This window comes from Cherax quadricarinatus, chromosome 10, assembly GCF_038502225.1.
Source record: "Cherax quadricarinatus isolate ZL_2023a chromosome 10, ASM3850222v1, whole genome shotgun sequence".
Taxonomy (NCBI): Eukaryota; Metazoa; Arthropoda; class Malacostraca; order Decapoda; family Parastacidae; genus Cherax; species Cherax quadricarinatus.
The window spans coordinates 12,656,639-12,667,408 of NC_091301.1; positions in this window are offsets into that span (position 1 = coordinate 12,656,639).

Consider the following 10,770-nt stretch of genomic DNA (forward strand, 5'->3'; position numbering starts at 1 on the left):
GAACAGAGATATATTATTATTATAATAAAAAAGAAGCGCTAAGCCAGAACAGAGATATAAGACCGAGTCTTCCAAGTGTTACATACCAGTGTCGAGATTATATATATGTATATCTTAGTTCTCTTCGAGGGGAAATATATTTTCATGCTGGTGAAGGGCTCTTTATTTAAGGAAGTGGAGCTACCACCTTCGAATGTATTCCATCCTATTCCCCTCAAGGAAGGTTCCTTGATGTTGGTGAGGGGCTCTTGATTTAGGGAATTGGATCTGTGCTCCAGTTCCCCGAATTAAGCCTGAATGCCTTCCACATACCCCCCCCCCAGGCGCTTTATAATCCTCCGGGTTTAGCGCTTCCCCCTTGATTATAATTCAATTCAAAGTTTATTCTCTATAAAGATTACAATGTTGAATTTACAGAATTTGGTTGTTGTGTGGTTTACATGTAGTTAAATAATGATTACAGAGTGTACCACTAGAACGCCTAGCATGGCTAGGCATTTCGGGCAGACTTAGTTTAATTCTTTATTTTAAAATATTACAAATTATGAGGTAAGTTGGTATTATGGCTAAGTGACTAAATACTAGTTTGTGAGTTTAGCAATGTGAATGCTTTTGTTTTGGCACAGTACATAGTTTCAGTATTGGAGTGTCATAGGATTCATTATTTTAAGATTGAGATTAATATTTCTGTTTATGGTCAAATGAGTCAGTGAGTGTAAGTGTGAACCACCAGGTGGTATTCGTGTAGTTAGTTGACAGGGTGTATCAGGGAGATAAGATGTTTTCTAATGGTAGTTTTGAAGGTGATGAATGAGTCTGCAGTTCTAGAGTTCTCAGGTAGGGTGTTCCAGATTTTAGGGCCTTTGACATACATTGAATTTTTGTAAAGGTTTAGTCGGACACGGGGAATGTCGTAGAGATGTTTGTGTCTGGTGTTATGCCTGTGGGTTCTGTCACAACTATCAAGAAAGCGTTTTAGGTCAAGGTTGATATTGGAGTTTAAGGTCCTGTAGATGTAGATTGCACAGTAGTAAGTGTGGATGTACTGAACAGGGAGTAAGTTTAGATCTATGAAGAGTGGGGGGGGGGGTGTTGCCAGGGATGGGATTTAGTGATTATTCTTACTGCAGCTTTTTGTTGGGTTATTATTGGCTTTAGGTGTGTTGCTGCAGTTGATCCCCAAGCACAAATAGCATAGGTGAGGCATGGATAAATAAGTGAGTGGTATAGTGTGAGAAGGGCATTTTGCGGCACGTAGTATCGTATCTTGGAGAGGATCCCAACTGTTTTGGATACTTTTTTGGTTATGTGTTGGATATGGGTGCTGAAATTCAGGTTGTTGTCAAGGTATAGGCCTAGGAATTTGCCCTCATTATGTCTGGTAATTAGAGTGTTGTCGATCTTAATGTTAATTCGTGCATCTCCTGCTCTGCTACCAAACATAATATAGTAGGTTTTGTTAACGTTAAGCGTAAGTTTATTGACTGTCATCCAAGTCGATATTTTGATCAGCTCCTCGTTAACAATGGTGTTGAGGGTGGCAAGATTAGGGTGAGAGATGACAGAAGTCGTGTCGTCAGCAAAGAGAATGGGTTTCAGGTGTTGAGATACGTTTGGAAGATCATTGATGTATATGAGGAAGAGCAGGGGACCAAGGACACTTCCCTGCGGAACTCCAGTATCAAGTGGCCGTGTTGTTGATGCTGTGTCTTTAATGGTGACATACTGATACCTATTAGTAAGGTAAGATTTGAAATAAGCAAGCGCATGGCCTCTTATACCATAATGGTCAAGTTTGTGGAGTAGGATGCCGTGGTCTACTGTGTCAAAAGCTTTTCTTAGGTCAATAAAAATTCCTAGTGGATATTCCTTATTTTCCAATGCTGTGTAAAGCAGATCTAGCATTTTTATGATTGCATAATTAGTGCTTTTATTTTTCCTAAATCCAAATTGGCAGGGGTTGAGTATGTTTTGTGCTGTTATAAATGAATATAGTCTCCTGTGCACGAGTTTCTCAAAGATTTTGGATAGCAATGGTAAGTTTGATATTGGCCTATAGTTGTTTAAGTCTGTAGGGTCACCACCTTTATGTATTGGTGTAACCCTTGCCATCTTGAGTAGTTTCGGGAAGGTGCTAGTTTCTAGTGACTTGTTAAAAAGTAATGAAATAGCATGCGAAAGGATATGGGCCGCTCGCTTGTACAGTAATGGTGGGACATTAGACAGATTCCCCGAGTTGTTTTTAAGTGACTTTATAATCTCTGTGACTTCCGAGGGCTCAGTTGGTGCAAGATAGAAGGAATTTGGGAAATTCCCATCTAGGTAGTCCCCGGCATGGGCATTAGTATGTGGGATTTTATTGGCGAGATTAGATCCTATGGTTGAGAAGAAGTCGTTTATCTTGTTAGCTGTGTCAGTGGGATGTAGTGGTGTTTCATTAGGTTTAGTTAGGACAATATTCTTGGTTTTTTTCAGTTTGTGGGTCCCTAGAATCTGAGAGAGTGTTTTCCAGGTCTTTTTTATATCTCCTCTAGTGTCTGTGAATCTACTGGAGTAGTATAGTTGTTTGGCTTTCTTTATTACTTTGGTGAGAACTGATGAATAGTGTTTAAGAATATCTTTGTGTATTAAGCCCTGTCTATATTGCTTTTCATATTGGTGTTTCTTGTCAATGGATTTCAGAATGGTGCTGGTTAGCCATGGGCAACCAAGCCGTTTGTTTGTGATCTGTTTCGTTTTTATAGGACAATGTTTGTTGTATAGTCTAAGTAATTTGTTAAGAAAAATGTCTGTCCAGTCATCAATACCATTGGCCTTGGAGAATTCTGTAGGCCAGTCAACAATCTCTAGGTCAGTTGTGAACTTCCTTATTGAGGCCTCGTCATGGAGTCTAAATGAGACTTTGTTGTATTCAAGTGGTGGTTTATTAATGTTTGTCAGGAGGAAGGTAGGGTAGTGGTCTGTAGTGCTATCTGTGATTATCCCTGATTTAAGGGGGGCTAGTATATTGGTCCATATGTGGTCTATTATGGTTGCACTTGTCTCAGTGAGCCTGGTTGGTTTAGTTATTGTTGGTATGAGAAGTGTGTTGTTCATATTGTTGATGAAATCAGTTACAGGCTGATCATCTAGTAAGCCAAGGTTGATGTTGAAGTCTCCAGCTAAGAGAAGGTGGTGCTTATTCATTTGTCTGTTTGTTATTAGTGACTTTAATTTCTCACTGAAATTTGGGATGTTTGTGTGAGGTATCCGGTAAATGGCACCGATTGTTATGGGTGTCTTAAGGTTTTTTACAGTAAAATTAGCAAAAATGTATTCCCCATATTCATCACTAAAGCAAGTGGTGCTAATACAAGATAATTGGTTAGAGTAATAGATTGCAATACCACCCCCAACTTGGTTTGGTCTGCAGTTGTGAATTGCTGTGTATCCTGGTAGAGGGTAGATATCTATTGTGTCCTATTCCCCAAGTGCTGTAGGCCCCTTACGGGCTTAACGCTTACTCATAAACATTGTGGAAGTTTTAACAAGTTGGCCGTCTCCCACCGAGGCAGGGTGACCCAAAAAGAAAGAAAATCATCAAAAAGAAAAAACTTCATCATCGTTCAACACTTTCACCTCACTCATACATAATCACTGTTTTGCAGAGGTGCTCAGAATACAACAGTTTAGAAGTATATATTATAAAGATACACAACTTATCCCTCCAAACTGCCAATATCCCAAACCCCTCCTTTAGAGTGCAGGCATTGTACTTCCCGTTTCCAGTACTCAAGTTCAGCTATATAAAAATAACCGGTTTCCCTGAATCCCTTCACTAAATATTACCCTGCTCACACTCCAGCAGCTTATCAGGTCCCAAGTACCATTTGTCTCCACTCAGTCCTACCTAACACGCTCATGCATGCTTGCTGGAAGTCCAAGCCCCTCGCTCACAAAACCTCCTTGACCCTCTCCCTCCAACCTTTTCAAGGATGATCCCTACCCCACCTTCCTTCCCCTACAGATTATAAACGCTCTCCATGTCATTCTACTTTGATCCATTCTCTCTAAATGACCAAACCACCTCAACAAGCCCTCTTCAGCTCTCTAATACTTTTATTAACTCCACACCTTCTCCTAATTTCCACACTCCGAATTCTCTGCATAATATTTACACCACACATTGCCCTTAGACAGGACATCTCCACCGCCTCCAACCGCCTCCTCGCTGCAGCATTTATAACCCAAGCTTCACACCCATATAAGGGTGTTGTAACCACTATACTTTCATACATTCCCTTCTTTGCCTCCATAGATAATGTTTTTTGCCTCCACATATACCTCAATGCACCACTCACCTTTTTACCTTCATAAATCCATCTGCTGACACGTCAACTTCCAAATACAGTGGACCCCCGCATAACGATTACCTCCGAATGCGACCAATTATGTAAGTGTATTTATGTAAGTGCGTTTGTACGTGTATGTTTGGGGGTCTGAAATGGACTAATCTACTTCACAATATTCCTTATGGGAATAAATTCGGTCGGTACTGGCACCTGAACATACATATGGAGTGAAAAAATATCGTTAACCGGGGGTCCACTGTATCTGAAAACATTCATTTCTTCCATGCTCCTCTCCAATTTGATATCCAGTTTTTCTTTATCTAAATCATTTGATATCCTCATCACCTTACTCTTTACTATGTTCACTTTCAACTTTCTACCTATACACACACCCCCAGACTCATCCACTATCCTTTGCAATTTTTCTTTAGAATCTCCCATAAGCACAGTATCATCAGCAAAAAGTGTGTTAATTCCCATTTTGTATTTGAATCTCCATAATTTAATCCCACCCCTCTCCCCAACACCCTAGCATTTACTTCTTTTACTGGGACACTGAAGATGGCCTGGTTGTAGTGTACACTGAACAGTGTCGTGTGACTGACTTCGTGTCGTGAGAGGCAGTTGATTGTAATTTATTATTATAAAAATGTTATTTATAATTTATTGTTTTAGCATAGAGATATATATATATAGTGACAGTAGTGTCAAGAGTTGTACCCTGTGTAGGGTTATTAATTATATTTTAGTAAAATGCTGATTATAATTTATTATAGTAACATGTACATATTATTATTATATCATAGTTCAAATACCTCTAGACCAAAGATAGTTGATTTTTATATATTAAAGATTAATTTATATTAATGTGTGTATTTATGTATCCCGAACTCTTTATTACAAAAGGAGTAAATCTAACATCATCATCTTTTAAAAATTACTTTTTTTTGTAATATATGGGGGCCTGTCCGGGATGATAATGATTATCAAGAATGATTTCTGGATGATCATATCCGGGATGACGGTTCGGGATACATATTACATTGATCTTTGTGTGTCGGTCCTTTTGTGGTGGGGGTGTTGCGGCCCCTGCCAAACTAGCGGTTAAATAGTTAACCTGCCGGCCGGCAGTACCACTGGGTGCGTCATCAAACCCAATGTGGGGGCTGCTGAGCCGGCCTTAGAGCAGTAAGAGCCTGAGTGCCTCACGGTACACACCTAAGCAGTAGGTACCTGACCACCGAAGGGTACACGTCTACTGGCTTTAGTAACAGTATGTACCAGAGCGCCTCGCTGTACACACCTAAGCAGTAGGTACCTGACCACCGAAGGGTACACGTCTACTGGCTTTAGTAACAGTATGTACCAGAGCGCCTCGCTGTACACACCTAAGCAGTAGGTACCTGACCACCGAAGGGTACACGTCTACTGGCTTTAGAAATATTATGTACCTGAGCGCCTCGCTGTACACACCTAAGCAGTAGGTACCTGACCACCGAAGGGTACACGTCTACTGGCTTCAACATTAAGTACCTGAACTCCTCAGGGAACCCCATCTATAAATATATTAAACTATCTTTAACTACAATATCAGATCTTTAAGCAAGCATTACGATGACCTCCTAGCATTACTAAATTCCTTGCATGCCAATATGTCCATCATTACACTAACTGAAACCTGGCTAAAGCCTGATACTACAGATGTCTATGCCATTCCTGGTTACACAGCCATACACAACTGTAGGCCAGACCAACAAGGGGGTGGCACAGCTATATACTACTCAGACCAACTAGAATGTATCACTAATACTTGCACAAGGGATGAACATGGGGAATATATAATAGCTAAATTCAAATCCAAATACCTACAAAAACTTCTCACAGTGATAAACATCTACAGAGTTCCACAATCAAACATTAGCCAATTTAGTCAAAACCTAGGAAGTATGATAACTGATGCACGCATGAACAAAGATCACTTACTACTCTCAGGTGACTTCAGTATAAATCTCCTGCAAGACCAGGACCCACACATTACTGAATTCACAAACACAATGAGTAACTGCATGTTGCTACCAACAGTAACAAAACCTACAAGAGTTACGGAGACTAGTGTTTCCCTACTTGACCACATCTGGACCAACACCATATCCCCTTTAAAATCAGGCATAATTACAGATAATACCACAGACCACTACCCTACTTTCCTCATAACAACTCTTGGTAAAATACCCCAAGACACTACTAAAGTCACCTTCAGACTTCACAATGAGGCAGCCATTAATAACTTCACAACAGCAGTAACAAACATTGACTGGCACACTGAGCTAGAAATCTGTACAGATATTGACGAATGTTTTAATAATTTTCTAAAAAAGACCCAATACCTCTATAACAAGCACTGCCCTAAAAAAACTAAACAGATGACAGCTAAGAGACTGAACAGTCCCTGGCTAACACCCAGCATTCTCAAATCCATAAATACAAAACACCGATATGAAAAACAGTACAGAATGGGTCACATAACCAGAGACCAAACAAAACGTTACTCGTCAATCCTAACCAGCCTGATAAGAAGGGCAAAAAAACTATATTATGAGAACAGATTATCCAACTTACAAGGTGATATAAAAAAGACCTGGAAAACCCTATCAGAAATTCTGGGAACAAAAAAGATATCACAAAATAGCTTAATAAAATTAGCAAAATCAGATGAACCCCAACTCCCACCAACAGAAACAGCAAACAGACTCAATGATTTCTTCTTCACTATAGGACAAAACCTTGCCAATAAAATCCCAAGCTCAGATACCCCACCAAATGACTACCTCACTGGCAACTACCCGAACACACTGTTCCTAGCTCCGACTAACCCATACGAAGTCTCCCTTATTATCAACGCACTAAAAAACAAGGCAGGAGATTTAAATACCTTACCACCCTTTATATACAAAAAAGTGTCACAAGTACTATCACCAATCATCGCAACACTCTTTAACAAATCCATTGAATCCTCCACCTTCCCTACAGCTCTCAAAATACGAAGGGTCACCCCGATCCATAACGGAGGAGACCAAACAGAGTTGAATAACTATAGGCCAATATCCAATTTACACCCTCTCTCAAAAATCTTCGAAAAATTAATTCATAAACGAATCTACTCCTACCTCATCTCCCAAAACATTCTCAACCCCTGCCAATTTGGATTCAGGCCTAATAAAAATACTAATGATGCTATTATACACATGCTAGAACATATGTACACTGCAATAGAGAAAAAAGAAGTCCCACTGGGGATCTTCATTGACTTACGTAAAGCTTTTGATACAGTTGACCATGACTTGCTCCACGTAAAATTGTCACACTATGGTATTAGAGGGCACTCCCTCAACTACCTCAAGTCATACCTCAGCAACAGAAGCCAATATGTGTACGCAAATGGGGCAAGCTCTTCCGCTCAACCAATTACAGTTGGTGTCCCACAGGGAAGTGTCCTTGGCCCTCTTCTCTTTCTCCTATACATAAATGACCTACCAAATGCTTCGCAATTACTCAAACCCACACTTTTTGCAGATGACACTACATACGTCTTCTCTCACCCGAGCCCAGTCACGCTAGCCAATACTGTAAACACCGAATTACAGAAAATATCTACCTGGATGAGGACTAACAAACTTACACTAAACATTGACAAAACCTACTTCATTCAGTTTGGTAACAGAGCTACAGATGTACCTCTTAACATAACGATAAACAGATCACCTATCACAAAGCTAACAGAGGGAAAATTCTTAGGAATCCACCTTGATAATAGACTCAAATTTCATACACATATACAACAAATTTCTAAGAAAATTTCCAAGACTGTAGGCATACTATCGAAGATACGGTACTATGTTCCACAGTCAGCCCTCCTGGCCCTTTATCACTCTCTTATTTACCCCTATCTCACCTATGGAATTTGTGCATGGGGCTCAACAACAATTAACCATCTCAGACCACTAATTACCCAACAAAAGGCTGCAGTTAGAATGACAACAAATTCTCACTACAGGCAGCACACTCCACCAATATTCAAAACACTCAACCTACTCACCATACAAAACATCCATACTTATTACTGCACCTATTACATACATAGAACACTTAACTCTGATATTAACCCTCCCCTCAAGCATCTCCTTGCCAACCTCAACAGAACACATGACCATAACACAAGGCACAGATCACTCTTTGATCCATCTCACGCTATGCAAAAACTCAATGCACATAAAAGGCCCTAAAATCTGGAATTCATTACCTGTAAATATAAAAGAAACACTACCTGTTTATAAATTCAAGTCTCTTCTCAAAGATCACTTACTCACTCAAAACCAAATAAATACTGAATAACTGAACCTTATAAATTGTATATCCTATATGTTACTCACAATTATATCACACAAATGTTAAACCTAGGACCCAATCTAACTTTGTTATTTTTTTAAATACACTACCTAACAGAATACTCCATACGACTGAATGTACAGCAATGCATGCAACCATATGACCTGTCTTTGTAATACTCATTTGTGCTTTATAGTTATCTGTTTACAATAATGTTTTATCACTGATTTCATCATTGCTTAGTTAATCTTAAGTTAATTTTAAGCCAGCCCGTAATGCTATGCATATAAGTGGCTTTGGCATGCTGCTCTTACCTGTATTTTTCTGTACCTCTGTATGTATGCTAAAATTACTAAATAAATAAATAAACAACCATGGTGACATTACACATCCCTGTCTAAGACCTACTTTTACCGGGAAGTAGTCTCCCTCTCTTCTATACACCCTAACCTGAGCCTCACTATCCTCTTTTAGTAACATACTACCTATTCCATATAAATGTATAAATGTTTACTCTGGCTATAATTTTTTTTTTTTTCAGTGCCTAGGCACCCTCATTTTGCCTGCTGCATACACACTTGCATCAGCATTAACTCGATGACAATTTATCACTAAGACAGTAACCCGAAGCAGGAAAAACATTCGCCATCATTCATTCAACAATAGTTTTTCCAGAAGTGTGCTAACATCACATTCTGATTATTCTCCAACTGTAACACCCTCATTCCTCTTTCAGAGTACAAGCACTGTACTGTCCACCTCCAGGATTCAAGTCTAACTGGTTTTTCTTGACTCCCTTCATGAAAGTTACTTTGGTCACACTCCCTCAGCACATCCATTAAGAACCACTTGTCTCCATTCACTTTTTTCTGACATGATCACATAAGCCTGCTGGATGCTCAAGTTCATGAAGTTCAATAAATTCTTTATAATAATAATAATAATAATAATAATAATATCAATAATATCTTTATTTCTACCAGTACATGCACAAAGTATACAGGCATAGCTGACATCAATGACATACTACTATATAGAAAGCTCCTTGTTATGCAGTGTCTTTCGGGCAAATTAGGTAAATTATGTCCCAGGATGCTACCCACACCAGTCGACTAATACCCAGGTATCCACTTTTACTGGGTGAACATGGACAACCAATGTAAGGAAACAAGCCCAATGTTTCTACCCTCGCCCGGAATTGAGCCTGGACCATCACTGTGTGAAACATAAGAGGAGGACTGAAATGAGAGCTTTTGGCTAAAGCTCCCTCCAATCATTCCTGGGATGATCTTTTCCCTCCTGCCTTCCACCTTACATTTATACACCTTCCTTATCAACCTATTCCTCTCCATCCCGAACCTCCTCAACCCTCTGAATTATATCCTTGGTGGCCCCTCCCCCCATAGTATTTAATTTCTATGCTAATTCTTTGCATGTTATTCACACCACAGCAGTGCTGTATGACCCTTGTGGGTTTAGCACTTAGTTATGATTATAATAGCAATATTCACACCACACATTGCTCTTAAATATATCCCCACTGCCTCGATTATTATAATTATAATCAAAACTAAGCACTAAACCCACAAGTCATACAGCTCCACTGCCTCTAGCCTCCTCCTCGCTGCAGTGATCAAAACCCATGTCCAAACCAATATAAAATTTTGATATCACTATACATTGGCATTTTTCTTTTTTTTTGCCTTCATACATAAACTTTTCTTTCCACAGATGCCTCAACACACCACCCATCTTTTTCCCCCTTCCTCTATTTTATGGTTCACTTGCCCCTCAAGGGAGGTTCCTCGATGCTGGTGAGGGGCTCTTGATCTAGGGAATTGGATCTGTGCTCCTGTTCCCTGAATTGAGTCTGAATATCTTCCATCTTCCCCTATGTGTGCTGTATAGTCCTACAGGTTTAGCACTCCCCCATGATTATTATTATAATATGGTTCTCTCTGTCTTGCACTGACCAAGCATTATGCATATGTAGTAAAATTTGGATGGTAGAGAAGATTAGCATAGCCTGTGTCATTGCTTCCTTATTTTGCTT